This window comes from Canis lupus, chromosome 10, assembly GCF_011100685.1.
Source record: "Canis lupus familiaris isolate Mischka breed German Shepherd chromosome 10, alternate assembly UU_Cfam_GSD_1.0, whole genome shotgun sequence".
NCBI classification, from domain to species: Eukaryota; Metazoa; Chordata; class Mammalia; order Carnivora; family Canidae; genus Canis; species Canis lupus.
Window position 1 is genome coordinate 50,097,688 of NC_049231.1, and position 27,971 is coordinate 50,125,658.

A 27,971-nucleotide genomic window follows, 5' to 3' on the forward strand; every position below is an offset into this window, starting at 1 on the left:
GCATGGGCTTATTTCTTTGTCTCTGTATCTTCACGAGGCCTCACTGGACTGAGGGCCCTCCCTAATCCAGTCAAATCTCTTATTTTATTTTTATTTTCTAAGATTTTATTTATTTATTCATGAGAGACACGCAGAGACACAGAGGGAGAAGCAGGCTCCCTGTGGGGAGCCGGATGTGGGACTCGATCCCAGGACCCTGGGATCACGACCTGAGCCAAAGGTAGATGCTCAACCGCTGAGCCACCCAGGTGCTCTCAAACCTCATTTTAACTTAACTAATTACATCTGCAAAATTCTATTTCTAAATTAGATCACCTAGTGAGGTTCCGGGTGGACATGAGCTTTAGGGGGACACTACTCGACCCACAACAATGAACAACAATGTCGAATTTAACTATATCCGGTCAGGGAAGTCCGTGTCCCCTCACCCATCTGACTCTGGCTTCCAAAATTCTGCAGCTGTTGTCTGTTCTTCTGCTGTCTTTGTCCCTTTATTTTCATTTGGGAGGTACTGGAGGCAGGACCTAAGGTAGAAACAAGCCAGAGATTTGTTTCAATGACATGTTCTTGAATATAGCCAAAATATTATTATTTCTACATGAAATCAATATAGAAAATTATTCTTTTTTAAAGATTTTATTTTTAAGTAATCTCTACACCCAACAGAGGGCTTAAACTCACGACCCCGAGATCAAGAGTCACGTGCTCTGCCAATAGAGCCAGCCAGGCACCCCTAGAAAATTATTGAGATATTTTGCATCCTTTTTTCATACTATGTCTTCAAAATCCCATAGGAATTTGACCCTTTGGGTACATCTTGATTCAGACTAGCCACATTTGAGGCTCTATGGCCACATGAGGCTAGTGGCTCCCTTACTGAAGAGCACAGCTCAGGAGCAAGAGAAAGGGGCGGGGCCTGTGGCACACTGGGGACACCTCCAGGGGAGGTCAGTGGGTTCCGGGGGTGGGGGGTGGCATTTATGATGACTTCACCACCTCCAGGGGCTCTCCTGATATCTTTCATTTTGGAGATGGAGGGAAGGAGTCCCGTGGGGCAAACGCACAGGAGGATTTGTTCATTCACAAGGAAAATGATCACTACCTGGTGGCCCTCTCGTCTGTACATGTCATGCCACCCCTTCCCCATGGCACACTTCTTGGGGAGCTAGTCCTCGGGAGCCTGGACTCAAAACCAGGGACAGTCCTCATGGGGTATAGATTGAACATCTTGGGCAGCACCAGTGGGAGGCATCTGCCCCCCCCCTCGGCCCAGGCACACCCATCCCTGGGAGGAGGCAGCCAGACTCCCTCTCCCCCCCGTGAGGCAGTGGGAGCCGGGTGTGGCCACACTCTGGGGCCTGGCCCTTTTCAACACCCCCGCTGCAGACCTGGCCCCCTCAGACACGCATCTTTCCCTCTACACCTAAATTAATCTTGCCGGCCTGGGCCCGTTCTCTCTTTTTAAGGGCGATTTTGCTTCGGTCTGCTCCGTGTCTGTGTGTCAGTTTTATGGTCAAACTCTCAAAGAGCAACTTTATTCCCCAGGGGACGGGCTCCCTCATTTTGTTCCCTTGAAGTGTCTACAATTCTTTTTTTGTCCTCCTGGATCCTGCTCCACGGCCTCTGCGTTTTGTTTTGTTTTTTTAAATGTATTTATTTTTGTTGCCTCTGTGTTTTTCTGAGAAATCCAGAAATAAAGGATCCAGAGCCAGAACAGAGCCCAGACGTGTCTGATCCACCTCTCAGGCTCTGGGGCCTGCACACAGTAGGGGTGCAGGGCCCCCCGCCACAGGATGAGCGGAACAGAGGCATCCCACCCACACTGCCCTGCCGGTCCTGGGGATCCAGGGACAGTCATGCCTGAGCCCAAGCTCCGGATGACGGAGTCTGCACGCCTGCCCTCGGGAGCGAGAACAAGTATGAGGGAGGAGCAACCTCTGAAGTTAACTCAGTTACCACCAGCGTCTTAAAGCTACAAATGACAAGGCTCTTGCTCTCTTGCTCCCTTTCTCTCTCTCTGTCTCTCTCTCACACACACACATCTTGAGAACCTTCCAATTTTTGTCTGCTGTGCACGGACTTCACAAAAAGTGACTCAACTTTACATAAGAATCTGAGGGGCCCAGGAGCGCGATGACTCACGGCCCTGAAATTTCCAGTGGGTTACACGTGTCTTCTTAGATGACTTTTAACATTTTATCTTTAATGGTTGTCAAAGAAAAATTTTGGTTTGGAGGCAGATTGGGGTGGGGATCCTGCCTCGGGGCAGGAGGGAACAGTTATGAGGGACGGAGAGAGACAGGCGCTGAGGACACGGCCCTCTCGGTGTCAGGCCTCAGGAGGTCCCACTGGGAATCCGGGACTCTCCTCTCGGGACCTCGGGGCATTTCGAGAAATTTCATCTTACACTCACCCTAACGAGAGCCAGCCCCTGGGTGTCCGACAGGACTTTGAGCTGGGGAGGCCCACGGGCTTCGGGGTCACGGCCGACTAAAACGCCGCCGAGTGCTGTGGGGGCAGCGGCCCCCAGCTCTGGCCACACACACTAGAATCCTCTGGGGAGCTTTTAAAATCCTGACGCCTTTGTCACACCCCAGGCCAACTAAGTCAGAACCTCTGGGGCCCATAAATCAGAAGTGTTTTAGGTTTCCCAGGTGATTCCCGTGTGCAGCCCTTGAGGAGCCCCTGCTGGTTGGAGCACCTGGGGCCATTCTGCCCTGACTCTCAGAGGGGTGTTGGCCATGCCCTCGAATTCCAGGTTCAGTCAGGTGTGCTTCTCCAGGGAGCCTGAGAGATTCCCCCTTTTGCTCAGGCTGCAAAAAGCCCCAAAGGAAGCAATTCCCTGAAGGAAAGATTGGCGGCTCCAGAGAGCTGACGACCTGACGACTGGGTGGGCCTGTCAAAGGACAAGGCATAAGACTCTCCTCCAGGCAGCCCCCGGGAAGCTCAGAGGCCTCCACCCAAGCCTCACCCCCATCCCATCATGGGCCTGCACCAGAGCTGGGCCTCTGCAGCTCAGTCCAGCCCGAACCACCGATGGATGGCTGCCTCAGCCCCAGGAGAAAGTCACGGACCTCGGGCTGGCCCTTGGGGTCATGCCCAACCTTCCACCAGCCTTTTCCTCCTCTCCCTGATGCACAGGGACCCTGCCCCACCAGCCTGCCCCCACCAGCCTAACCACCCTGACTGCTCCTACATCCAGACTTGACCTCACACCCAAACATCCTTTGACCCACAAGATATACCGGGTCTTCACAACTCCCATTAAATGCACATGTTCCTGGCAGGAAAACTCCTTGGCATCCCACAACTCAGTGGGTATCCGCTGAGCCACACCTTTGCAGGTGCAGACAGCAGGTCGTCAGCCCTCAGATGGGGCGGTGGGACAGAAAGCACCCTGGCCACATCTCTCCCATCGGCCTCACCCACAGGTTCCTAGAGCCTGGCATTCCACACGTGGCCGCTTGACACATGGCCCTGATGTACCATCACCCACCTCACCTTCGCAGGTAAATGTGCCCCCCTCACCTATGTGTCAGGCTTAGCCTCCCCTCCAAGAGCAGGAAAGGTGGTTGGTCAGTCTGGGTCCTTCTCTGTCCGAGTTCAGTTTCATACCGTACGTCTGAAGGCATAGCATTTCCTCCTTCTGAGCCTCCTTTTCTTCATCTGGAAAATGGGATGATAAAAGCACTAGCCACGTAAATTTATTGCAAGGACTAAAAGACGTGATACAGCTCAAGAGTGTAATGCTTGGTACCTGGTAAGCTCTCTCAAGAAATGCTGCCATGATCACAGTGTGACTATGTATTTGGAAGCTCAGCTTGATTCCACGCTGGACTGTAAATGCCACGAGGGCAAGGACCTTGGCTACTTCCATGCTGGACGCCCAGCAGGTGCTGGCACCTGGGAGGGACTCAGGGAATACTAGTTAAACGAAGAAGGCAGGAACTATTATCATTTCTGTTGCTGCCATTGCCCTCATTGTCGGTATTCTTCTCATTTTTGCCATCGATATTATTCTTACGGGGCTCTTTCAATACCACCACCAGCTCTGAAGGTGCTAGACTCCTATCCCTGCCCCTCTCCATGGGCCTCGGGGTCCTGGCCCTCTGCATGGTCCCAGCTGCCCGTGAGCATCTTTCCTCCTCCTCTGACCTCTTGGCAACCTTCTGCTTTGGGGCCACTGCTATCCTGTCTCTCACTGAGGAGCATGAACCAGAGACAGATGCATATCTCTGAGACTCCATGCACCCAAGTGGACACCTTTGCAAGGAAGCCCAAATGCACATAGCCAGCCCCTTGGACGAGAAGCAAACTAGATGGGTGCCCCTAGTACTCACTGCCAGGCAGCTTTTCCATCCAGGGACCGAACTGTCACTCCAGTGGGAAGCTGGCTGAGAAGGGCCAGTTTCATGCTCTGCCCAGCTGGGTCTGGCTGGAAACACGGAAGTAGGCACCCAGACCAACCACACAGCGAACGACTCTTTTGACCCTGGGCAAATCTGGCCTACTCCTCTCCCTTTTCCCTCCATCTCTCTGGGGTAAGCAGACATCTCCCTTGCTGCAGCTCCAGGCCAGGGTTCGTGGAGAACTGGTGGCTCCTGGACCTGCACTCCCAGTGGTCTCTCTCTCTGTTGGGCTCCATGCTGCTGGAGGGGGCGGGGGGGCAGGGCTGGACAGTCTTAGGGCAGGGGGTGGAGTGGGGTGGAGAGGTCAGGTCCCAGCTGCTCCTGACCCTGTAGCTCCTATTTGGCACCTAGGAAAACCACCCCAGGCAAGGTTAAATGGCATAAAATGGCAGAGTTGGGACCCACCCCACTTCCCAGGCCTTTTTCTTAAAAGGAGGGAGGGGCATCTGGGTGGTTCAGTGGTTGAGCCTCTGCCTTTGGCTCAGGTCATGATCCTGGGGTCCTGGGATTGAGTCTCACATCAGGCTCCCTGAGAGGAGCCTGCTTCTCCCTCTGCCTGTGTCTCTGCCTCTCTCTGTGTGTCTCTCATGAATAAATTATAAAATCTTTTAAAGAAAAATAAACAGGAGGGAAAGGCGGACCTAAGCCCAGATACCTGGCCTCCAGGTGTTCCTGTGCTGCCTAAATAGAACCGTGCCAGGTTGCTGGGTAAGTGGGAAGTCTAAGGACAGAGCCCCCACCCCCCAGCTCAGAATCCAGTCTTCACAAAGAGTAGTTAGGAACATTTTAGGAAAACAGGAGGATTTTTCTTCAAAAAATTCACAGGGTGTCCCAAATACCCCTAACTCCCTCCTTATGTGTGTAGCTGTGATAATGCTACCTATGACTCCGGATCTTACTCAAACCTTCCGTGATCTAATTTGTACTTTCTCCCGGGGCCACTCAATATGCCCCAGGACTGCCACTGGTTAGCCCAACCAAGGACTGTCCTCATGGAGCCCACACTCTGGTTAGCTGTCATGTTTGTATCAGCAATTTTCACATGATTATAAAGTTGACCATCTTTGATAAGTCTCCCCTTTCTCTTTACTCAGAAGAGCCCTGCAGGCCACATTTCTTTGAGCAATTTTTCCTTTCCTAAAGTCTATTCCATGAACCTCAAGCTTTGTGAGATGATAAATGGTGTTATGTAAAAAAAAAAAAAAAAAAAAGAGAGAGAGAGAAAGAAAGAAAAAGAAAAAAAAGAAAGAAAGAAAGATCTAATAACTTTGGGAAATACTGAGTTTTAAAAGCGAGTGTGTTTTTTTATTATTGCCTGATTCTGAGACTTTACTAAATACATTAGTAGAAGTGGACAGAGTGTTTTCCAAACCTTTTTAACCACTCAACATTCTTCTTTACTCAGAGGATGCCATGTGACCGGTGTTCCATGGTCTAGACTTTGGGAAATTCTCCATTTGTTAGGCTCAACCTAAAAAGCAACCATTCTCATTGGCTTGTCATATAGGTGGTAGGATGCTAAATAGAAGGGTCTGTAGGGCAAGTAGCAGCTATTAAAATGTTTGGTGGCAAACACGGGCTCTACATTCAATAGGTTTCCCAAATGACCCCTTTCAGATGGGCTCCAAGGTCTACAGAGAGCTTTTCCAGTCCTCATGAGTCCCTTTCTCAATGGAGGTCCTGAGAACCTTAGGCCCAGGATAAGCACCATCACCAGCCACCATCTTAAGGTAACTCAGGGGAAGTCAGAGCTTTCTGTGTGGCAAGGTGATGAAAACACTGTCATAGACCCCTTCCACACCCCCGAGATCAGGGAAATGGAGAAGGAAGGAACTGGGTCTACAGATTTGTTGAATGAAGTAGAAATGCCATAAATATCCAACAACAGGGGAATCATCAGGTAGATGGAGGCACGCGGCCTCTTTGGAACAACGTGAGTGCATAACACATGGAAAGATTGTCATGCTACAGTATTAAGTGGAAAGAGACCGTAATACAGAAGAGGAAATTGTTAGTTTACAAATGGTGGCTGAGTCTTCAGGGAGCACCTAGAGTTGGCCCAGGACCGGCAGCCTCTTTGGGTGTGAAATGCGAAGCCCCCAGGGAATGGCCTGGATGGGCTGAAAGTGTGGAGGGGGGCCCACTGAACTGGATAAGACAAAAGAAATAACAGTAATTTGAGAGTTGGAGCTGGCAGCTGGAAGAAAGAGAGAAGCTGCCAAGGGGAACATTCAGACATTCAACACGTATCTGTGTGAAGGAAGGGCCCTGAGGGGCGAGGAGTCTTAGGGAGTGTGTAACATTCTCTTTAAGGAATTTGCTTTATTGTCACATGAGGTCATCTCCCTCTCTACCCTCAAGTCTGTCATACATGACCAAGGCAGTATATCCCAATGCCAAGAAAAGATGGTACACGGGAAAGCTGAAGCAAGGTGGCACCCCCAGAAATCCTCAGAGCTGCAGGGGGCCCTATTGGGTGTGCACCATCCCTGGTATAACCAGCAGGAGCCCAGCAGGAGACAGAAGGCATGCTCAACAAGGATAATGGGAGAGAGTGGAATAAAAGGACTATTTATGAAGGTGTGGCTGCAGACACCCCAAGGGCTGGTAAGGGTCCTCCCCTCCCCTGCACTGTTAACTCCACTAGGCCTGACAGGGATGGGACAGAACCAGCTGGGGCTGTCTGACAAGAGCTGTGACCTTCTGGAGGGCCCCGGGGACCCCAGAGGGAGGGAGCAGAGGGAATGAAAGTATGGGCTAAAGTGTAGCTCCCCCAAACCACATTCAGGCCCTAATACCCAGTATCTCAGAACGTGAGTCTACTGGGGGACGGGGCCATTACAGAGGTGGCTGAGTTAGGATGGAACTGAAACTTAAATACACAGAGATGTCAGGGGCCCCCAAGGGCCAGAGCAGATGGGAGACGCAGAGTAGACCCAGAGGGACAGACAGACAGAGGAAAGCCCCCTATCTGGAAGGGGTCAGTTGAGCCAATTTAATGTACCGTAAGAATGGGCAACTGAGGCTTCTGATGCCAGGTTCATGAGTAGGATGCAGGATGGTGGGGTGAAAACAGGACAGCATTTGGACCAAGATTGGAAAAAAAAAAAAAAAAAGGAAAAATAACATTTAGCAGTTATGCAGCTGTGGCTTTTTTTTTTTTTTTTTTCAGACTTTTCTTTATTGATATGGCCAGGTTGTTTTTAGACTAAAAAGAGACAATCCGGAGGCAGACTCATCAGAAGAAAAGCTTAATCTAGCTTGGAGAACAGTCATTAGGGGAACGGGAGTGAGGCCATGGGGGCAGAAGGGTGGGGGATGAGGGCAAACAGACCCCTTGATATTTTCTTGTTTTGTTTTAGGTAGGCTCCATGCTGAGCGTGGATCCCAACGTGGGGCTTGAACTCAATGACCCTGAGATCAAGATCTGAGTGAGATCAAGAATTAGATGCTTAACCAACTGAGCCACCCAGGTGCCCCCTCTCCTTGAAATGTTTTAAATGCCACCAGAAGAGAGGTGCCCAGGTCTCCTGTGTGCATCAGCCCCCTACTTGCATATGACAGGTCCTTCCCCCGGCCCTGGACTCCATCTCAACATGGGACACACTCAGACACAATTCAGAGAGGAGCAAAAGCATTTAGGGGAGCTTCCCTAAATGGCCCTCAACTGCTCGCTTCTGCCCCATAGTCCTGGGGTGCTGCGACTCATGGCTTCACCCAGGATTCTCATCTGAGGTCCGTGAGCACCATGGTGGCCCCCTGACCGTGTGAGACAGGCCAAGCCACTAGCTGCCCGCCTCAGCCCTTCCCCCTTCCATGACGGAAGCCCTCAAGCCAGCCTCCCAGCCAGCCCACTGTGCTGGACGTTCTCTGGCTCAGCCGCAGGCCTTCTGATGCTTGGTTTTCTAGATCAGGAGGTGCTGATTGTCCTCATCAGGACTCCTCATGGAGACCTCCGGCTGGCCTAGATGGAGGAGCTCTGAAAACCTCCCTGTCCCCCTTATACTTGCTGACACATGCTCAGCTGATCCCGGACCTCCCTTACCTTCCAATAATTAATCAAATGGAACCAATAATACAGGACTGCCTAGCTCACAGGGCCCACGTGTGCGCTGGATAAGAATCGGGACGTGTTCAGAACAGTGGTACATAAGCACGTCTGACAAACGGGGAGACTGCAACTAGATAACAAAGAACCCTGGGAGAGAACCCAGCTGGACGCCTCACTTACCGGATGACTCAAGGTCGTGATAGCAGCTCATATCTTTTAGACACTTACCATGTGCCCGATCTGACTCTCCATGTACCAACTCTTGTAACATGCTCGATCATTCCATGAGAGGGATGCTGTGCTTCTCCCCACCGTGTGGATGAGGACACCAGGACAAAGTGGTCACGAAACTAGCACACAGTCACACAAATAAATGGGCCACAGAGTCACACACAAAAAAAAACGGCCCAGGCAGGATTTGAACCTAGGTAGACCCTAAGGCTGTGTTAGGAGTCACTGGTCTCAGTTTCCTCCTGACTGAAGGTAGCAGAGAAGGCACTCACTGCCTCCAAGGGAACAAGTTCCATTTCCATGAGCAAGAAGAAGGCCTCGTGAGAACAACAGGACAGAGCACATGACATCCCATGGAGCTCCCTGCCTTCTCCTGGCTGAGATCCACCCCTGTTCCAGGCTGATGAGGTTGGCTCTGGCAAGACCCCATCATCCTGACCTCCCTCAGACTCAGCTGGGCTCAGAGCTCCTGCGGCCCTGCCCTCCCCAGGGTATCTACTCATAGATTCAGCCTGTGAGCCTCTTAGGGAGAGATTAACTGTGAGTAAGAGCAGCGACAGCCCAGGTCCAATCTCCCCAGTCCTCCTCTCTGGGGTTGTTTGACTTGAGCACTTTGCCCCCAGGATATTAAGCAGAGACCTACTTGGTTAGGATGCATTAGTCAAACATGAGACACAGGCTGGGAGTCTTCTCCAGCACGAACGGTCTCTTCCCTGACCACTGCCTGGTCACCCCCAACCCCGCTATCCCAGAAAAGGACAAGCATCTCCACGGTCCCAGCCGTCGGGCTTGGAGGTGTGTGTGGCAGGGGTGGGGGTGAGGATGTAGGCCTTTAATCTTTTTCTCTTGACAGAGAGAACTGACAGTTCCACATTAATCGGCTCCTCCCTCTCCAGGCAAAGAGCCGAGGTGGGAGACACCCAACGATCCATTATTAGAAAGCCAGAGGTCTCCAGCAGGCATCACGGAGTCTTTAGTCTTCAACTTGCATACACTGAGGGAGCACAAGACATTTTGAGGCAAAACTAGACCGTGGGAGCTTAATAATTCATCACATTGCGTGTGAAATATCTCATTATTTCAATTAATAGCACATACTGATGCAAGGCACCCATAAAACAAGCAGTGAGGGCCATTTATTGGACAAGCACTTTCTAGGATCATTTTATGTCTGCCTGAGAGAACACGCTTGCCGTAATGAGGCCTATCCAGCAAAACGGCCAGAATGCTGGAGCGTCAAAGTGGTTGTTATTTGAACCCACTTCAGGGATGTATTTGTATCTGAGGGGTGACTTGTTATGTGAAAAGCTAAAAGAGGGGGCCCAGTGGGACACCACTGGGACCAAGCAAGCCAGCTCTGGACCCTCTAACTTGGGGAAAAGAACTCACTTCTAGAACCTACCTATTTTTCAGCAAAGTAAGAAGTGGTAGAGACACTTAACTGCCATTAACAGAAAACCCAATTCAAAATGGTTTAGACAACCACAGGAAGTCCCAAGGTGGGCCGGCCCCAGCAATGGTTAACTTAGCAGCTCGAGGGCCCAGGTTCTTTCCACCTTGCTGCTCTGCTATCCTCATTGCTGTTGTCAGCTTCTGGGAGCTAGATGCTCATAGTGGCTGCAGGCACAATATCCAGAAGTGTGAGAGACCATCTCTAGGAGAAGGAGATGAGAAACCTTCCCCTGGAGCACCCTCAATAGACTTCCCCTTATATCTCATTGGCCAGGACTGGGTCACACATCCATGCCTAAGCCAATCACAAGCAAAAGGAATGGGACCACCATGATTGGCTGGCGCCAACCAGGACCCACCTTCTGAAGCTATGGATGGGCTGAAGCAGGAGGCTGGGGGCGGTGGGGGGGGCACAGAGAGTGGATGCTTGAATTAAATCCGGTGTGTTAGTGAGGAAGGAGCTAGACTCCAGCTGAGAAGGCCAACCCCAGGAGTTGGCATATGGCAGGCACCAGATGCATACAGTCATTTACCTCTAAGTGGTTTGCCAAAGGCCACAGGGCTCTAAGGGGCAGGGCCCAAACTGGAAACCCATAAAGGGGCAAGCGAGAGTGCTAAAGATACATTGGGCTTGTTCAGGTGTCTGCCAGGGCAGCCCCCATAAAGAAGGGCCCTCCTCTGGAAATGGGCTATTTTGTCATCCTGAAAGTGAGGGCCATTGCAATAGCTTTCTGGGCCTGGGTATGCCCCCACCCCCGCACACCGTGGTGAACCCACAAGTCCTCCCCCCCCCACCCCGCCAACATCCAGCCAGCCCAGCTATCACACAGCAGCTGTGTTTTTCCACCTCTTCTGTACAAAATAACTGCAAAAAAAAAAGTCTAACGGTTTTTCCTCTGTCCACATTTGATTTATGGCTACAATTACAAGCTTTCCTTCACTCTGTCCGCGTGCCAACCGATATCTTTTGCAAGTCAGCAGCACTGCCCTCCCAGCGCCTCTCTCGAATGCCCGCCTTCTGAGATACCAGGCCCTGCCCGCGGCTCCCTGCCTGCCGCCGCCGCCCACAACCGGCTGGGTCTGGGCTGCCAGGGTTGTATCCGAGTCGGGTGAGAAGCTGAATGATCTCTTTCAACAGAGACCCTGTGAGACAGGAGAGGCTGCTCTCTCCACCCAACATCCACGTGGGATGGCTCAGGAAGCCCCATCTGCATCCAGGGTGGGGACTCCCTCCCCAAGGAGGTCTTCACCATATGCTTCCCAGAGTTCCCATTTTTAAGAACAGATAAACCTCTGGGCCATGTTTGGAAGTATCCCAGCTTCACTCTGGCCCCTTCTTGCTGCCCTTGCCTAGAAGAGCCACTCTGGAGTCAGGTCTCTGGGTCTCAGTCCTGACTCTACTTTTTTTTTCTGACTCTACATCTTGAACAAAATATTTGCCTCTCATGCAAATGTGTCCTGGGGTCCTTCTGTAAAATGGGGTTATAATGACAGTACCTACCATACAGAGCCGTTCTTGTATTAAATAGGCCTAGATTTAAATCCTTGGTCTAGCATTGGACACAGAGTAAGAGTTCTCTGTCAGTTTTTATTATTACTGTTACTCATGTTTATCTTCTAATCTAGAGTAATTGTGACCTCTCCCTGAGCATCTGATGCGGCCGGGCCCAACCCGGCTTGTCCCCACACGGCATTGGCATCGCCATCACTGCATCGAGGTGATTCTTACAACCACCCAGGAAAGACAACCTCCCCTGTTTTGCAAACGAGCAAACCCAGGCCTGAGCCACTAGGAACTTGTCCAAGTTCTTGCAGCCAGGAAGTGAGAGAACAGAGGTTGCAGCCCCGAGCCAGTGGGGTGCAGAGCTACCACTTTGCAACTACACCAACAGCCTTGCAGCTCCATTTTATCTGAGTAATACACATATATATTTGGGGGGAGGGTGGAATTTGGAGAAATCTGAGATGTGGGAAAAGAGTATAACCCAATCAGACTACAGTGCCACAGTTCCAGAGGTCACCAGGCATCCTGGACCTCCTCTGAGAAGGTAGGCACCGCAGCACCCTCTTGACCACCCACATCTGTGGCTTTTGCTATCTGCTACTGATTCTCTATAATGAGCCTAGACAACTTGGTAGAAAGAAAATGGTCCCCAGGGTCTTCATGGAAGCAGTCTGCCAAACAAACAAACAAGCAAACAGGCAAAAAAAAAAAAAAAAAAAAAAGCCAGGCAGGCTTGTTAGGGCAAGGGATATAGGGATGGCCCTTGGCCCCAGAGAGTAAAAAAGTTCTCTCTGTTCCTTCCCACTGCCCTCCTAGGACAATTCAAGGATGTCATTTGGGTCAATGAGCTACTGGGTTGAGGTCACCGTCCCTGTTTAAAAGACCTGGTGCGTGAGGGCCCGGCCCCTTGCAGGCCAAGCCACAGCAGTGCTGAGCCAGGGGCTCCATCCAGGGAAGAAAGGCCCATGGATAGCTCTCCCTTAAAACAGATGTTTCTCTGTGGGTCCCCTCACCTCCCTTGTTGCAAGTAGCCCTAGACAAGTCTTTCTTACACCCTCTTCTTCCCTCAGGGCCCCCTACTCCATTCAGACAAGGCGAGGCTGCATCTGTTCTGGGAAGGCCATCTGGGCTGCGTAGACCCACCTGCAGGGGCCCCCACTGCCTCTGTGCGCGGCCTCTGCTAACTTGAGACCTGGGTGTGCCATCAAGGGGAAGAGACCCTTGGGTCCAGGCCTCTGGGAACTGACTCCCTAACGAAAAAGGCCATTTGGTGTTGCTGCCTAAGTCTGGAGTCAAAGCTCCAGCCAGCAACAATGTATCCTATTAACTTCCCTTTACCGGGATCCCTGGGTGGCGCAGTGGTTTAGCGCCTGCTTTTGGCCCAGGGCGCGATCCTGGAGACCCGGGATCGAATCCCATATCGGGCTCCTGGTGCATGGAGCCTGCTTCTCCCTCTGCCTATGTCTCTGCGCCTCTCTCTCTCTCTCTCTGTGTGTGACTATCATAAATAAGTAAAAATTAAAAAAAAAAAAAACTTCCCTTTACCTTTTGTTGGGAGAGGTTTGAGTTCTTCTGGGTCCTCTGATCTAACACCCATCTTATGGCAATCTCCATCTTACTGTGCCATCTAGAGTGGGTGCTGGTAGCTATACTGAAAAAAAAAAAAGAAGAAAAGAAGAAGAAAGAAGAAGAAGAAGAAGAAGAAGAAGAAGAAGAAGAAGAAGAAGAAGAAGAAGAAGAAGAAGAAGAAGAAGAAGAAGAAGAAGGAGAAAAAAAATGGAAGGTTGGCGGTGTCCTTGAGCCTCCGGAGATAAAAAAGTTATGTCTTTGGCCCTTGGGACTTTGCAGCTGAAAAGCCAAGTCCTGCCATGTGGCCCCTTCAACCCCAACAGCACTTAACTCAGGAGGGAGACAAGGCCAAGAGAACTGGAGGCTGGAGGACAGATGATGGGGGAGCTGCTCCAATGGAGAGGTGGGGAGGGAGAGTATGTCTTGTGCCTGGGGTGCTAACCGGCCCCTGGACTTAGATCAGACCCTTTCCTGTCCTAGAAAACCAGCTCTCTCGACAGCAGGGCCACTCTGACAGACCGCCTGTGTCACACAGAAGCCTGGAGGGCATGACCTTCGGTCTTGGGGGTGAGGAGGTGATAGCCAAGGTCAAGATCCAGTTGGCCGGTGGGAATGGGTCCCAGGAAGGAGGTTGTGTCTGGGGATGCAGAACTGGAAGCAGAAGCCAGACCTGCAGTAACGGGTGCCTGCATGGAGGTGGTGTAGGCGCGGACGGGGCTCTGGAGAGAGGCCTGGAGGCCTCAGGGAACACAGTGTTCTCAGGAAACCACAGTTCCTGTTATAAAAACTGGCTCCTTGCCTTCGACAAACTGCCTTATTCTGACTGCATGGCCTCGGTGCTGGTGCCTTCCCCATGCAGAGCATGAGGGAGCCTCGCCTCTGTGAAGAGCCCCTGCTGGCACAGTGCTGCACGACGCCCACCCTGACCCCCTCGGGGGGCAGAGGCTATGTCTCCTTGGACAAGGAGCACCTGGAGGTGAGGGCCAGAGGCCGAGCCCCAGGCTACCCCTCAGAGGGGCTGTGGCACAGCCCCCAACAAACTCAGATTGCAGGGCCCCTGTCTTCTTGTCCCACCTGAGTCACTCACTACCTGGACATGTTTGGGCAGGAGGTGTACTTCCTGGGACCTCAGTTTTCTTGCATGTAACAATAATACTGGATCTCAAGGCCCCCTTCAACTTCAAGGTTCTAGAATTCCACTGTAGAACCAGTTGGCATCACATTGACACTTGCTGTGTATTCCTACGTTGGTTTATATCTGTGTGTCCTACAGGCTTCCACGGTAAGAAAAGTGCAGTCTTTCCTGAGGAAAGGAGCCTCTGAATTATATTCAATCCAATAAACATTTTGTGGGCCATGCCATGTGCCTGGCTCTGAGCTCAAGGAGCTTCCCTCCAGGAATTCTTAGTCCAGTAGGGGAGACCAGACAAAGACCTCCCTGAGATGAGGGTAAAAGAGCAGGTCAGGGAAGAAAACATTTTCCTGGGTCAAGGAGGTCAGGGAAAGTTTTGCAGAGGAGATGGCTGTATACAGGGTTTTGAAGGATGAATAGGAGTTCAACAGGCAAACCAAAACGCAAAAAAATCCTGTAGGCAGAGGGAACAGACTATGCAAAGGCACAGACGTATAAAATGGCATGGCACAGGGAAAACTGCAGGGTTTGACATGGAATGAAGATAAAGTGAGGAGGGACACCAGGCATGAGGCTGAGGCTAAGTGAGAGCAAAGCATGAAGTGGGTAGCCTAAGGAGCTCATGCTTTATCCTGAGAGCAGTAGGGAGCTACTGGAGGGTGTTAGGTAGGAGAATATGATATGAAGATCTGTTTCTCAGAAGAAAAAAAAAAAGTACAGTGTGGAGGACAGATCAGGGGCAGGGATCGATGGGGAGAGACTGGGAGCAAGGAGAGCTACTGGGAGCTACTGCAATAGTCCAAGTAAGAAGCTAGGAGGGCTTGATGACAGTATGATGGCAGGAATGGAGAGGAAGGTGTAGGATCAACAGCCAACCAGGAGAGAGGCAGCAGGAGCGGAAAATTCACCAAGGTACCAGAAAACCAGGTCGGTGGGTTTCATAAGAGAGGCAGGTCTACTTTTGCACACCCAGTGAAGCTGTTCTCAAAGGGAAGCCAGCCTGTGCTCCTGCCACTTCCTCTCAGCACACGTGCTCACTCCCAGGGCTTTCCTGGTGGGACAGTCTGTGACCCCAGACTTCAAACAGCTTTTTGGGCGGTGCCTGGGTGGCTCAGTCGGTTAAGCATCCAACTCTTGGTTTCAGCACAAGTCATGATCTTATGGGTTGTGGAATCGAATCCCGCATCAGAATCCGTACTTAGTGTGGGGAGTCTGCTTGAGGATTCCCTCTGCCCCTCCCCTCTTTTATTCGCACTTTGTCTCTCTAAAATAAATAAATCATTCTTAAAACAAATAGCTTTCTGAGTTCCAAACAGCCTTCCTCCTTCCTCTGTCCCAGAGGCCCAGAGTTCTGGTTCCCATGATGAAAGGCAGGAAGTTAAGGACCTGGTTGAGAGATGAGGGATCACCTCCCCACAAAGTCCTGCCAGTCCAGCAACTTCCAGTCGTGAGGTTCCTCTCCCCTAAGCCCCCCTGAGGATGTGTGGTTCTCAACAGGGGCAATTAATTAATCAGTCTTGAGATGTTCCTCATTGTAGTGATGGGGACCTGGCACCTAATGGGTAGAAGGCAGCTATGCTGCTAAACAACCACATGTGCACCAGCCAGTCCCCACAACAAAGAATTACCCAGCCCCAAATGTCAACAGTACCGGGGCTGAGAAACCTGCTGGAGACAGGGGTGCAATGGGTGTCCCTGCCCTCAGGAGCCAGAAGGAGGCTAGATGCTCCAGCAGGGCTCCCAGGAAAGTAAGAGCAGTCCTCACATTAGCAGGAGCTAGACCATTTCCCCGTGGCACAGGGATGTGGCTCAGAGGAGCTGTGAGCAGCCCAGGGTCCCTCCAGAGCCCACTCCCCAGCCTGCTGGGCCAAGCCGGTGGTGTGCCCAGAATAGAGTCCCAGAAGATCCCCGAGGCCTCTCAGAAGGGCAGTGCCTGCCTGGGTTTGAGGGGCTCCTTCCTTCTAACCCCAGTGTCCCCCCTCCCAGTATGCTAGGTGAACTGTTTTTCTTCTCTGGAACTTACAGCGTGTTCAGACGTCTCTGACATCGTGGGCCACAAGGGCCCAAGGAGGAGTCTGTCAGGAGCAGCCCCGGCCACTACTCCCACCCTCACCTCCACCCTCCCCTACCCCTCCCCACCCCCCCAACCCTGGCCTGGCTCAGGTTTGAGCAACATAGTCAAGACGCAAAAATCCAAAGCAGGGCTGCCTCCAGCGTGTGACTTCCGCCCACTGAGGCTCCCTTTTATCTACTTATATACCAAACAGGCCTGCATTTGCTGCCAGTTTAACCCTTGCCCCCACTCCCAGCTCCTCCATCCCTCTCACCCCCCACCCTGCCCTTGGGCCCCTGCCCTGTCCACCCCTCGACCCCCGTGACCCCTGTGTCTGGCTGGCCTCTCCCCTCCTGTGCCAGGAGCCCTCCCATCACCCAGCCGGAGTGTGGAAGCATCTGCCGGGGGTTAAGGACCTGTCTGCTCCGGGGAGGAAACTCCAGGAGGGCAGTTCCTGCCCGGGCTGAAGCACCGACCCAACCAGCTGGACTGTCAGGCTGGGAATCCAGCTGCCCCCTCCTGCCCCGTGACCTCCGGCCAGCACTGCCACCTGTCTGTGCCTGTGTTCCCCTCTATGTAATGGGGGTGGCAAGGGCCATGGTGAGGACTTCCAGCTGCGGGGCGCCGGGAGCTGCGGGGTACGGGGAGGGGTATGGGTGCATTGGTGCTTCCTGATGAAGCCTGGGCACGCAGTCCTGCACACACACACACACACACACACACACACGCTGCCCACCAAGGGGCCTGTGCAGGGGTGAAGACCATTCCCCACCCCCCTGCAGAGGCAGAGCCAGCCTCCCCCATTCACCGCCCAGGCCACCCAGGCTGTGTCTGATACTGGACCAGATAAGGTAGAGAGGGTTTTGCCGGCATAGGCACCATTCTGAGGAAGAGACAATTAGCTCTTTGCTGGAAATGTACAGTTGCAGGGGTGGGGGTGGGGGTACCAAAGCCTGGCCCTGTGCCTGCTCCACTGCCCAATCCCTGGAGCCGGGTCTCTGTTCCCCAGGCCAACTCCTCTCTCACCCCAGGCCTACCTTCGCCATCACCACACCCACAGCCCCTCCGAGGATTCTGAGCCTGCCTCTGGGCCGGGGGGGTGGGGTGGGGTCGGGGGCACCCCTGGTCTGAGGCTGAGGAGCCTGGCCTTCTGCTCAGGCTGCCCTGTTTTCCATTTTTTTCCCTGTTCACTGCATGGTCCTCATGGGCCAACATATAGGATTTCTACCACCAACATCATAACTTTGTTCCCTTGCTTCCCACCCCAGGACACAGCACAGGGCCCCTTTCATCAGCTTTGCCCCTGGAGGCACTGTGCCCTAGTCCACCTTCCCAAATCCTGGGGCTCCTGTCCATCCCCAGCCTGCCCACCCTCCCTCGGCACCCTCCCTCAGCCACCTTGTCTTTATTCTTCACTCCCCGGAAGCTGGCCCGTAGGAGACCACCTGCCCCCAGGGTATTGGCCCTGCGTGATCCTGTGTGGGGGAGGGAGAGGTCCAGTCTAAAAAGCCCTCCAGGGGTCTTGACATCAAGCCAAGGAAACTGTGTGTGGGTCCTGGTTTTGAAATTATCTACAATTAGTGTTGCTTTTGTTATTTAGCACTTTTTCACCAAAGTGAAGGGCTCATTTACACCTTGCAACAACCTGGCAGTTAGAGATAGGCCGGGTTTAAAGCTTTTCTCATGAGAGTGTCCCCAGTGGGGAGTCAAATGAAGTCCCAGACTTCTCTGTCCACCGAGGGTTCCCATTGCCAACATTTATTAACTGCTACGAAGGATGGGAAATAGGATGCGACTGCCCCCTTTTCAAACAGGAGATGCCCTGAAGGCATTGCCTGTGGCTGCCTCAAAGGTAAGGATCACACCTGCTCCAGACCGGAACATCTCCCAGCAAGGCCCGGCCTCCCCTTCTCCAGATGCCGCACGCAGCCCACCACAGAATTACCTGAGAGCCCCCGAGTCGCTGCCTTTCCTGGCTGACTGATGGGCAGAGCAACCGAGGGCGCATTTCCCTCCAACAGGGTCCTTTATTTGGTTCTAGGGATGACCTGACTGTGGGCCCCTGGGGCTCACCGGCTGGAGGAGTCACTGAGGGACGACAATACCGCCACACATCTGGCCAGACGCCCTCTGTCTTTATCGGCACCTCCTCTGTGCCCGGAGATGAGCATGGCTGTGGCAGGGCTCACACAGTGGCAGGTGCCCAGCCCGCAGCTCAGCACAACATGAGAGTGGCTCTTCCCTGTCTCCTCGCCTATCTGGTCAGCAGCCACTAGAATTTTCATCTCCGCTTGACCCCAGCCCGGCCTCTCCTTTTGTTTCTCGCTACCATGAGTCCCAAAGCTTGGAGGGACCAGGGTTGGAAGGAGATGTGAGTAGAGGTCCCCATGGCCAGCAGACTGGGTCTCCTTCCAAATCTGCTGTCACAGGCTGCTCCCTCGGATCCCCCCTCCCCCCTTCTAGATCAGGAGGTCTGAAGATAGGCAGTCCTTCAAAGCTAACCTCAGATCTCACCTCTTCCAGGAAGACTTCCCTGATTCTTGCCATGGGGCTGTCCCCCTTCTCAGAATTCCTGGGCAAACAGAATCTGTATTAGAAACCGGCGGCAGGCGATGTCCTCTAACCAGTGTGTGGAAGTTGCTGGGGCTGTTTTCAAATGCTCTGGCTCTCTCTCCTTCTGGACACCTGGAAAGGGTGTAAATCCGCACCCATCTGAATCCAGGTCGGGCTGTGTGATTTGCCACGTGAGTGGAAATGACAGGTGTCACTCCCAGCAAGATAGTTTTACAGTCAGTGTGTGTTGTGCTCGCTTCGGCAGCACATATACTAAAGTCAGTGTGTACTTTTCCATGACAACCGTCAAAGTTCCCAATGATGGCTCCCCGAGTCCCTGACTGACAGGAGAGTGAGTTCCTACAGACCTGTGATGATATGTTGTTGTGACCAAAAAATAAACTTTTGTTGTGTTAAACCACTCAGGTGTTTAGAGCTGTTTGCCACTGTAGCATAATCCAGTCTATCTTAATTGGTCCACCGTCTGAACAATCAGGATGTCCCACTTGACCAGCTTGAGATATGGAATATGATCATGGTTCCTTACAGTTTTCTTTCAAATTATAAAAACCTTTGATTCTTATCATCTTTTTTTAAAGAATTTGTAAAAGATTTTTATTTATTCATTCATGAGAGACACAGAGAAGCAGAGACATAGGCAGAGGGAGAAGCAGGCTCCCTATGGGGAGCCTGATGTAGGACTCGATCCCAGGACCTGGGGATCACACCTTGAGCCAAAGGCAGACACTCAAACTCTGAGCCACCCAGGCATCCCTGATCCTTAAAATCTGTCAGTGGCTGTGTTCACTGAAGCCACTAGCTGGGGAGTGGGCTCTCAAGGTACATAGGGGACCCTCTCTCTGGAGTCACTGTAGGCCATAGGGCTCATGCCAGGCTGGACCTGAACTCCTGGTTCTGACATTCTTTCATTACATAGACATCAGTCGAGAGCATGCTCATCCCTCTTGGTCAACTGGGCAAGCCTACTACTTTTGTCTCCTTTTATCTTCACAATGACTTTTATGTCAGAGATATCTTGGTACTTCCCTGCTGCTGGGATACTCCCAGGACTATCGGGTCTACCCTGATTTGGTTCAGTACCTTAAACCCTCAGAAAGAAGGGTGAAAGAGCAGATCTTCACTCTCCTAAAAGGGCCACAGTGGGACGCCTCGCTGGCTCAGCAGTTGGGTGTCTGCCTTTGGCTCAGGTCATGATACCAAGATCCGGAATCGAGTCCAGCATCAGGCTCCCCGCAGGGAGCCTCTTCTCTCTCTGCCTGTGTCTCTGTCCCTCTCTCCATGTCGCTCATGAATAAATAAATAAAATCTTTAAAAAGCGGGGGGGGGGGGAGGTGCACAGGCTTAGTATGCACATTTATCCACCATAGCCACTACCACTTCATCAAGCAACTGCCAAGTCCTTATCTCTGTGACCACGGGAGAGAGTGACACAGCTCTATGTGCCCACAGAGCTGGACTCAGGCCCAGATGGATCAAAATACCCAGCCACACCTTCTCCCAGAACCATGGGTGACTACTGACCACACACTTGGGTATCTGGCTGCCCAGAACTGTGCCAGCCTGCTCTAGAATGCAGCAACATCTTTTCTAAATGGAAGCTTGGCCCTCAAATGGCAGTCCTCCCCTGCACCCCCAGCCCAGGATAAGAACGTAAAGCCCCCCTTCCCGAAGCACTTGGCAGGTGACTCTTGGCTCCTGGCTAAACAGCCAGCCTATGGCATGTCCTCATCACCCTTGAACATCACAGGGCCCGAAGTGAATGTGGGATAGACACTGGTGGCAGGGAAGGAACCTGAGCCTCTGGAGCCACGCTTCCAGGCACAGCTGAAGAGACTCAGGCTGCCAGCAAGGACCAGAGCAGCTTCTCCCGCCGTGGCCAGCCGTGAGCCGGGCCAGGAGAGGAAGAAGGTAAGGATGCGGCAGGGGGTAAGGGGGCTGGTGGGGCCCAGCAAGGCTGCTGTGCCCCAGATGTGGTAGGACATGGCCCCACAGCCCAGGACCCTCTCTGGCCCTTCCTTTCAGCTGAAAATTTCTGCCCCTACACCCCCCACTGAGCTATCCCTCCCAACCCCTCTCCCCCAACACACCAACTTCACTTTGCACAACCAGCAGATTCCTGAAAGGATGCCAGGAAATTGGGTTTTGGGAAATCATAGCCTGTTCTGAATGCCCAGTGGGGAATGCTGTGTTGAAATACATCTTCTGTAAACCCTTTCATAAAGTCACACCCCTGCCGCCCCCACACCTCCCCCCCATGGCACAGATCAGGTGAGCGTCCCCAGGGGGGTCCATCTCCTAAGTTACTGAGCTGCTCCCCACCAGGCTCACCTGGGATGGAGGCTGAGGCCAGGCTGGGGGGGGGATCCTCCACCTCAGAGAACATAAAGGACAAATAATGAGCCGTTTGCCCTTTGCCGCAGGACCTCAGGCCCCGCGGCGCTGTGAGTCACCGGGATGAGTCACCGTGCATTGTTTGTGCGGTGATCCTGGGAGGAAGCAGTGAGACTGCAGAAGTTGACTTTTCTCCTCTTGCTCCAGGGATGTGAGCTTACGTGTGTGCATGCCTGTGTGTACGTGTGTGCTTGGACCCCCCCCTGCGTGCACGTAGGGCAGCACGTACCGGGAAAATTGTGGTTTCCCAACACATTTGGGGTAAGAATGTCCTTCAATCACGAGCTTGTGTCTTAACACTAACAGGCCCGTGGGCTCTACAGGCATCAGCCTCTGGAGCCACCCCTTAGTGGTACTGGGGAACGTGGGCCCTGTCCCTTCCACACTGCACGCACTCTCTTTCTGGGGACTGTCCTCTGGCCACCACGCATCAACCTTGTCCATACAGGTGCCCCATGCTCCTGCACCCCGACACCATTCCCAAAGCTGAGAGCAGGCCAGGACTCGGGAAATGGGATTTAAGACCAAGATTCCAGCTTCAGTCCAACTGTCTCCCTTCCCAGAAGCCTAGCTGGGGCAGCGGGTGGCTGTTTTCCCCACTCTGGAGGCCGGAAAGCAGAGAAGCACCTGCTGGAGGGTAGGAAGCAGATGCCCAGAGCAGCTGAGAGCAGAGAGGCTTTCTGAAACATCAGCCCTTGGGCGCCTCTGCCCCACACATGCTGCTTCCCCGGCCCAATGCCCGGCCCCTACCACACCATGTCCTCACCCTACCAGACCAGCTCGGGGGTCACCTCCTTGGCGAGGCCTTTCCTGAGCCCCACGAGCAGGGCACTCCCTTCCTACTGTGGGACACCCCTTCTCTTCCTACTGATGGTTTGTCCTCCCTACCCCAACTGCCCTCCTTAAGGGCAAGACTGTGACTCATTTGTCTTTGTACACTTAGCTCACTGTGTTGCATATAATAGGGGCTCCATAAATACTCGGGCTGATGTCCCAAGGCCAGTGTTGACCTCGACTCCTCGGTTTCCACAAGTGGGTGAAAAGAGTGAGGTTTAACCTCGGTGTCTTCTGCTTCTAGGAAGCCTGAATTCTCTTTGGCTTACAGGGTTGAGAGCAGCCAGTCTCCTTCAGATGCTTCCCCCCACCCCCCCGCTCTTCCCTAGGGAAACCGAGGCAGGAAAGTATCTGTTTTCTGGTCTGGGGAGTGTTCTGAAGAACAGGAACCCTGCAAGCAGATGGGCTTGTTTCTGAATTGGTCCTGTGGCATTTGGCTATCAGTAGCCAACGCCCCCTGGAGCTGGCTTCAGGGAGCTCTGTTTAAGGAATCAATGGGTATCTTTATAAAATCTTTTTTGAGGGAGAGAGGGATGGAGAGAGACAGAGAGAGAAGAGGGTCAGACGGAGAGGGAGAGAAAATCTTAAGCAGGCTCCATGCCCAGCACAGAGCCCAACACGGGGTTCAATCTAACGACCCTGAGATCATGACCTGAGCCAAAATCAAGAGAGGTACCCAGGCGCCCCCAGGAATCAACAGAGTCTTAAACCGAGGATGAAGGTCTTAGAAATCTCTCCCAACATGTTCTACACACATGTGGGTACCCACACATTTTTACAAATATGAAATCAAACTGTACCTCCACTCTCTTGTGACCTGTTATTTTCATTCAACAATACACTGCAAACATTTTTTCATGCCAATAAACCTAGATCTAAAGCTTCATTTGTTGTTGGTAGTGTTCCCATCGTAAGGACACATCAGGGTTAGATTCATGTGCCCTGCTATTGGACACTTAGCTTATCTGTCATTTTTACATTGAAAATAATGCTGTGAATGAATACTGTTGTACATGCATCCTGACAATCTCCACCAGATACGTTATTTTCAATAGCCTAGCTATGCTAAAGGGTAAGGATTAGGGTTTTCACAGTTTTTTGCTGTATAACACCCATCTGCTCTCCAAGAATAGATTGTACCAATGAAACTCCCCCCACCTCCAGCAGTCTATATTCCTCACACCTTACCACTCCCATCATTCTGCAAGTGGTTTTCAAAGAGTCAATCAGCCATAAGAAATCAATTTTTCCCTTCCCTGCTTAAAATAAAGCTTTGCAGCAATCAGTCATAAACAAATTCTTCCTGGGGCACCCAGATAGCTCAGTCAGTTGAGTGTCCGACTCTTGATTTCAGCTCAGGTCATGATCTCAGGGTCATAAGATCAAGCCCCATGTCAGGCTCCATGCTCAGCAGGGAGTCTGCCTAAGATTCTCCCTCTCCCTCTGCCCCTGCCTCTGTTCGCACACGCACTCATACACACATTCTCTCCCTCTCTTGCAAATAAATAAAATGTTTTTTAAAAAAAACACAAAACAACGAAAGAAAGAAATTCTTTCCTTCCTGCTTAAAATATAGGTTCCGAACTCACTGAAGAAGGCCTGACGCCTACCAAACAGCTTCTACCTCATGCCAGGCAAGAGACATGATCATTCTCATTTAATCCCACAAACTAGATACTACTGTTCCCATTTGACAGATGAGCAAGTGAAAGCTCAGAGAAGTTGGGTGACTTGCCGAAGATCATACATAGCCAGGAAGTGGCCAGAGTCAGGCTCTGATTCTAGGTCTCAGGACAAGGCTCATGATTTGCCTCCTCATGGCTCCTGGAGACACAGAACAATGTGGCCTTGACTCATACCTTCTAGCCCCATCCCATCCTTGCCCTGGTCAAGTCCCCATGCTTCAGCCACACTAATCTCTTCCTCCTCCACCCTGTGTTAGCATGGGCATTGCAAGACAGTGGAATCAGGGACGATTTTTTTAATTGTTTATCTGTACTTTCTACTACAGCAATATTTTATTCATTTAATAAAGAAACAGAAGGGTTTTTTAATTAAAAAATTTCATTGTCGGGGCTCCTGGGTGGCTCAATAGTTGAACGTCTGCCTTTGGCTCAGGGTGTGATCCTGGGGTCCTGTGATGGAGTCCCGCATAGGGCTGCCTGGAGGGAGCCTACTTCTCCCTCTGCCTATGTCTCTGCCTCTCTCTGTGTGTCTGTCATGAGTAAATAAGTCTTTAAAAAAATTCATTGTCAAATTCTCTTGAAGAAGAGTCCCTTCCAATGTCCCCAAATACACATGCGTGCGCGCTTGCACACACATATACACACACACAGAAAGCTCACATGCCTGCATGCTGTGACAACTTGGGGTTGGTGGGCCACAGGCCGTTGGTGGGAGGGAGCAGAGCATCTCAGAAGCATCCTGTGACCTTCCAAGGGGAGAGACGGGGGCCACACTCACCCACAGTCAAGTCTCCCACAAGAGGACACTGGCCTTTGAGGACATCCCGGAGCTACTGCTCGCCTTTCCCTCCTCTAGAGACCTGACCTCCCCCCACTCAGGCCAGCTGTCTCTGGCACAGACCCTCAACCAGCCAGGCCCTAGGGAAACAGCTGGACCCAAATGACTCCAGCGGCTGCAGCTAAATGGCCAGGCCTTCCAAAATAAGCAAAGGGAAGTGGGGGGAGCCAAGACTGCCAACGAGGGAGTCAGTTGAGGGCAGCAAGTGGGGGACAGAGCCTGGGAACATGTTATTCAGGGGGAGCTAGGAAAGCAGCAGCAGGAGCTGGTCTAAGAAAAGGGTAGAAACAAGGACACCCCCCACCCCCCCGACTAGACCCACATCCACACACATATAGCAGAACAAGCTCTTTCTGGGACTCGTGCAATATATGTAAGGCTTATAGAAGAAACACTGGATAGATGGATGGATGGACAGGGATGGATGGATGGATGGATGGATGGATGGATGGATGGATGGATGGATGGAGGAATGGACAGAGGAAGGGATGGATGGAGGAAGGGATGGATGGATGGATGGACAGATGGATGGACGGACAGGGATGGATGGGTGGATGGACGGATGGCTAAACAAAGCAATGAATGCATACAATGATGGATAGTGAGTAAATATGTCTGGTTCCTTTGAAGGTCCATAATACCAAAGGGAATCAAGATCATAAAGATGTTCAAACTCATCTAGTCCTTAATCCCATTTTTGAGAATTTGCTCTAAGGAAATAATTCGGAGGAAGAAAATTGCTCTTTAAAAGTTTGCAGCAGCATTGCTTCTAACAGAAGCAGAATGGCCTAAGTGAGCGATGACCCGAGACTAATGAGTAAATTAATGGTAAAATGTTATATTGTGCAGCTATTCAAATGATAACCAGAATGACACTGTAAAAAAAGGTAACCATTTTCTTGAAGTAGTATTAAGTAAGAACTTAAGATGTGTGTTTGCAGAGCCATACTTGCAGTCAGGAGGGGGGTGCCTGGGTGGTTCAGTCAGTTAAGTGGCTGACTCTTGATTTTTGGCTCAGCTCATTATGTAAGGGTGCTAGGATGGAGCCCCATGTCGGGCTCTGCACTAGTGGAGAGCCTACTCAGGGATTCTCTCTCCCTCCCTTTCTGCCCCCCCGCCCCCAAATAAATAAATAAATATTTTCTTAAAAGTCAGGAGGAATTTGGTGGCTAGAATAGCATAGGCTGAGACGTTAAATCCATATTCCAGCCCACTTGCATCTCAGGCAGGTCATTTAACACCTTTAGCCCCACTTTCTAAATCCCTAAGGTGGGAACAAGAAGCAGACCTCATCCTCTGGTTGGGAGGACTGCATTAGCTCTTATATGCGAGGGGGCTTTGTGAACTGTAAAGCTCGTCACATGCTAGTCAAAATTATGCATGCCTCTGGGTTGAGATTAGAAAGAAAACAAAATAAATATCATGGTGGGGGAGGTCAGAACTGGAACAAATGTAAATTAGAACAAAAATAAAACAATACTTCATCCATATAAGATTTCACCAAACAAATATACGAAAAGTACACGCAGAATGTCCTCAGCACCTGATGAGGTTAAGCCTGAACCCTATCTCGGTTGCCCTGCTTGATCAAGCAGAGCTGGGCCAGGGGCACAGAAAGTGGAATTGCACGAGGGGCATCTGGAGGCAGAGGGCTCTACGGTCCCCCACACCCTGGACAGGGACCGAGAAATCCAGAATCCAAATTCACTGAGTACGGAGTACCTGTGAGCGCTGGCGGCCTCCTGGACGTGAAGGTGGCCGCAGCCCTGGTCTGGACTGTGTGCTCAGAGCGGACAGGGCCTGCTGGCAGGTACCGGGGATGGGCCTATAATGCAAGAGTATCGGCCCGGCCCCAACTCACACTGCCTGGAATTCAGTGCCCGGGATCTATTTGGCTCCTGCTGCAGATAAAATTGTGTTCGTGCGAGTGTTTGGGGCCTGGCGGGGAAGGGACAGTAAAGCGGAAGGTGGCTCGGATGAACCACCGCCCAGCGGGCTCCACGTTTTCATATCCGTGACCCCAAGAAGTCAATGCAGTCGCCTCCTTTCACAGACGAGGAAGCAGAAGCCTGTCCAAACCTCTGGCTCGACGCGGGCCTGCTGGGCTGGGCACGGTCGGGGGACGCCAGGGCCGGGGTGGGAGGAGTTCTCCGGGGACCGGGTCCCCGCTGACTCACTGGGCCTGGGGGTCCACTTCACAGCCTCCGTTACTCACCGCCGGAGACGATGACTTAATTCCCCGTGGGCGAGGCCACCAGGCACACGAGGAGATGGGAGATGACTGTGCCACAGAAGCTAAAAGCCTCAATTACCCTTCATGACAGGGACATAGGATATTTTTATGAAGAAAGAAATTTTTGCCTCGTAAATCTCAGCTGAGCTGCTGGTGACCATGGTTACAGTCAGAGCCACAGGCAGAGGAGCCTCTCAGAGGTGGGGGGGATCACCCCGAGTCTCTCACCTGCTCATTAAGCCCCAGAACAGTGTTCTGGGGGAGGCCTGAGGGGTCAGCCAGTATAAGGCCGGGCAGGTAGCCGAAGGGCCAGAGCTCAGGTGCGTCTCTGGCTCCCAGCCTTGGGTTCTGGTGAGGAAGGGAAGGGCGCTTTATAAGGTCCTGCTGCCCAGGGCACCCCCAGAGATTCCGATGTAATTGGTCGGGGTGGAGCCTGGGCGCTGGGAGTTTTAGAAGCCCTCTAGGCGACTCTGCTGTGCAGCCGAGGTCGAGAGCCAAACAGACCTTGCCCTGCCTCGCCAATCAATGAATCCAACCCGCAAGCTTCCAGCTAGTGCGAGCTGGTGGAGGAATCAGAAATAGAACACGGTTTCCGCCCAGGCTCATTTCCGGGAAGCCATATTGCTGACCCTCCACCCCCATGGGCAATAGATGTCCTGAGAGGAAGCCCCAGGGCAGGATAGGGTACCTTGGGGCTGGACCCATTTTGGGGCTCACCAGTGCCCACCAGTGCACTCAACTACTGCCCTCCCGTGCTGTTGTCACACACATACACATATCCTCTTGGCCCCGCTTTCTTTCTCCTCTGCCTTCCACCGCACCCCAGCTGCCCAAAGATCCCCTTTCATTCTCCTTACAAACATTTGCCGAGCACCTTGCGCACAGAATGAGCACCAGGGCTGCGCTGGGCGGGGACACAGGAGTCAACAAGGCTCCCCAAGGACCCAACAGTACTTAACGGGTGGAATCTGTGCATTTGACGAGCTACCTCAGGTGGGTGTGAGCAGAGGCTCAG

At 52.2% G+C, this 27,971-nt stretch overlaps 1 long non-coding RNA gene across 17 annotated transcripts; it reads right to left on the reverse strand.

Moving 5' to 3' along the window:
* On the reverse strand, positions 1-21,511 carry LOC119873670. Of its 17 annotated transcripts, none has more exons than XR_005365893.1 (8): positions 14,304-14,354; positions 13,193-13,298; positions 7,414-7,437; positions 5,782-5,880; positions 4,341-4,756; positions 3,758-3,924; positions 3,529-3,666; positions 1-524 (listed from the first exon to the last, which is right to left on the reverse strand). It is a non-coding gene; the product is annotated as an uncharacterized LOC119873670 (long non-coding RNA). The 17 variants fall into 17 exon arrangements; XR_005365888.1 differs by having other exon boundaries at positions 2-524; positions 13,193-13,293; positions 14,307-14,401; XR_005365880.1 differs by having other exon boundaries at positions 2-524; positions 14,307-14,401.
* Positions 21,512-27,971: the final 6,460 nt, after the last annotated feature.